Genomic DNA, 3,704 nt, shown 5'->3' with positions numbered 1-3,704 from the left:
TGGTATTATGGGATTATACCCGGGGATTCCCTGGTGATTCAATGGCCTATTCAAAACTATTCCTATGCCTACAGTATAATTATATTCCGGTGAAAAAAATTAGATATTACTCGAGCATCAAAGGGAAGGGAACAAGCTATAGTTAGCACTGTATGCATAGGCGCCTAGGCTTAAGTCTTTCCCTCGATCTAGGCCAGCCTTTCTTTCTTGATGTCCTCGTAGGTTAGTTTTTGGCCAACAACAACCAATCCAACCAAACACACCCATCACAAGGAAGACCGCCCACTTTGCAATGAATAATGTAAGGCCTTGTTTTCCACTAGGCGAATTTATTTAACGTGAATCAAAAGCATCGGTTCGTGCGCATTCACATTCCTATCGCAGTTTCTGCAAAGCGAAAGAATGCGTAACTAATCAGAGCTCAGGAAGAGAACCGACGCTTTGATTCATGTAAATACATTTGCCTACTCGAAAACCAGCTTTACGAGTTATTTTTAGCAGTGAGAGTCTCTGTGTAAAATGTGAGTCTTCATGCTGTCAATCAATGACCCACTGGGCGGGTCTCTTTAGGGACGGACCTCAGTGTTGCCTATTGTTTACCGCTGCTGTGGAACACACGAGTCTTCACATTGTGAATTAACTATCCGATCAGCCCACTGGTCGGCTCTCTTTAGGGACAGACCACGGTGTTGTCTATTTTAGCTGCAGTTAGTGAGCTGTTTATTTTTAGCAACAGTAAACAACAAGCTGTGCATTTTCAACTTTACAGCGATTCCAGTGTCTGATCTATCAATTGGAAGAGTTTGAAGTCTGCCGAATTCGGAGCCAATTCCTTTATATTTTGTGAGCATTCGTTTTTTGTAAAGTTGTTTTTATGCGGTTAAAATATATGATGCAACAAAAAAAAAAAAAAAAAAAATTAAATTATTCCTGTGTCAATATTTCCAAAATTTTTGACGCGACCGGGAGTGATAATGTAATAAATTTTTCTGTTTGCCCTTATATACAACTGGTTGAACGATAAAATACATGATAGAGTAATAGAATATTAAATGTCATTGGTAAAGTGGTAAATAATACCGTTGGTTGGACCAGAGGCTTTCAATACAAAAACAAAGAAACATTGATAGTTTGAAATCGAAGTACCAATTGTAACTTTTTCTATTCAATTTTAAAGGGGATGTTTACATCTATAATTATTTCTTCCCTTTATTACTGTACATATGTGATTGTAAGTAAGAATTAACATAATAGTAGATTGAAACTGACACATAAAAAATGTAAAAAATCTGAAAAAAAAAAATGTTGAAAATTCTATTGAAACAATAGATTGCTTGTTTAAAAGGATTAAGTATTGTTTTCAGCTTGAAAATTGTTTAATTGAAGGGTACAGGTATGTAGAGAATGTAGGAATGGTCGTGTATCCCTGTTAAATTATGAAAAAATATTTCCTTTTCTTACTTTTCTTGTTCTAATTTTCAATAAAAGATAATTTATACTTATGCCTGCTTATACAAATGAAAAAGTTTTATTTAGTTTTTCAAATTTATTACCTCAGTACAAATAAGAACTTTAAACAGCATCCAGATGTTAGTCGAGCATGAATCACAGAAATTCTTTTCATTATTTTTTGTTGCCTTAATAAAACAGTTCTGAAAATAACCACATTAAACTGAAATTCTAATTGGAAATCATCTTTAATGTTCACTGACTCACATTGATTATGAGTTGTTTATGCTGTAATCCATGATGGGCGTAACTAAAATATGGTATGTCTTTACCATACCTAATCATTAACATTTTATGACTCAAACACAAGTATATTTTCTTGCAATCACATAGATGAGTTCTTAATTTGAAGTATCATTTTCCTGGTACAATACCCAGTAGTGGTATGGATTTGCTGCCAGCGGTGAAATTACTTTGCTGTCAGGGGTGTGGGGGATAGGGTGGTGTTTGACAGTTTGCGATTAAGACCAATGAGATCTAGGCAACTAGCTCTCTGCTTATTTATATAGGCCATTTTAAACTATTCTGAGATGTTTTATTTTGTATTATGCCAAAAAGAAGGGGGACGAGTTGGGGCTGCGCGGATGGGAGAGGGTCTTGGCCTGTTTGACAGTAGGTTTTAACCTTCCTGCCCTGCTGCTGCCACTGCTGTAACCCTAGCACGGACTGTTTATTTAGCTATGATAAGGTGTCAGGATTATTAAGGTTAATATTATGATTAATAGTGTTCAAATAATATAAGTTTAAATATGTTGAAATGTTTAATTGAGATCGATGATACTTTTTGTCATGAGCTTAATGACAGCATCATTTTATTGACAAAATAAATTTGAAATGTAGCAAATGTTGCAGTAGTTGAAACAGTAGTTGAAACTACAAACATCCTATGAATATAAATTAGTATTGCACTGGCAGTATTATGCAACGTCACCTGTAAATTTTAAGGATTAATTGTAAAATTAAAAAATTGATTAATTATTATGATGATTTTTTTGCATAATTTTCTGATGATGACAATATATATAGTCATTTTTAAATGTGAGTGTTGACATGGTTTTTTTTTTTTGTTGAGAAAAGCCTCTCAATAGTAATTAAGTTTACTTTTAGATAATCTCAGGCTTGTTTTGTGTTCATTTTTTATATGTTGCCTGGAAATAATAAATAAAATGAAAGATGAAATTTGTTTTCCTGGATTAGTGGGTCTTTCAATATTTCGGTTTTGTTTATTCTCCATTTTACTTCTTTTTTATGTTTAAATAAATCAACCTGCTATGAAATTGCAAAGAAAAGGATATGTATAAATATATAATATAATATAATATGTACAATAATATATGTATAATATATAAATGAATTATATAAGTGAAGCCTTTGATAATTTTTTTGAACAAAGTGCATTATAAATTTGTTTTAATTTGTATTGTTATAATTATTTTCTTGGAAGCTAATAAAGTATGTCTTGTATTATTATTAATATTTGTCTTAATAATTTAAGTGTAATAAGTTTAGATTCCTATTATAAATGTTAATTCTACTGTATTTTAATTATGGTCAAATTATTAAATATTTAAAATCCATTTGTAAAGATTCATCTGGAATTGTCAAAGCTGAAAGTGGAGGATGAGAATTGATTGAATCTGACAGATTACATTCTCTGAGCAGACTACAAAATGAATATTTTTCAATTTGTGAATTTAATTCTATAATTCCATTATAGTTTGTTTGCAACCCTGAATATTTGGTATACTTACTGTATGCACTATTGAGTGTATAGATACTTTTGTGTATTAATTTTTATTTTATTCTCCTTGGCAATTAAAAAAATATAAGAGTACATTACAAAAGAAGAAAAAATAACAAGAACACCAAAATTAGTGCCAAGGAATAACAAAAGTGACAGAGCCACTATCATCCAGATGGATGTGCTGTTCTGTAATACAGTACATAAATAAAAACTGGAAGTATGATAACTCATTGATAATCTGATTTATTTATTTGTAAAATTAATAAGCAAAAAGTAGACAATACCTTTAATTACATTTGCTCTTTGAGTCATTTATTTAATAGGTAATAATATGAATAAACTACCAAGTCTAAACAATAGAAGGTCTGACAAATTTGTGCTAAGTTCCACAAATGCTAATAATACATAATCAAATCAAGTATTGTTTCACTGAACGCTGAATAATTGATAG

The sequence above is a fragment of the Anneissia japonica genome, unplaced genomic scaffold (assembly GCF_011630105.1).
Source record: "Anneissia japonica isolate Jap-2015-1 unplaced genomic scaffold, ASM1163010v1 scaffold997_len2565447_cov190, whole genome shotgun sequence".
Classification (NCBI taxonomy): domain Eukaryota; kingdom Metazoa; phylum Echinodermata; class Crinoidea; order Comatulida; family Comatulidae; genus Anneissia; species Anneissia japonica.
This window is presented reverse-complemented; position numbering follows the sequence as displayed.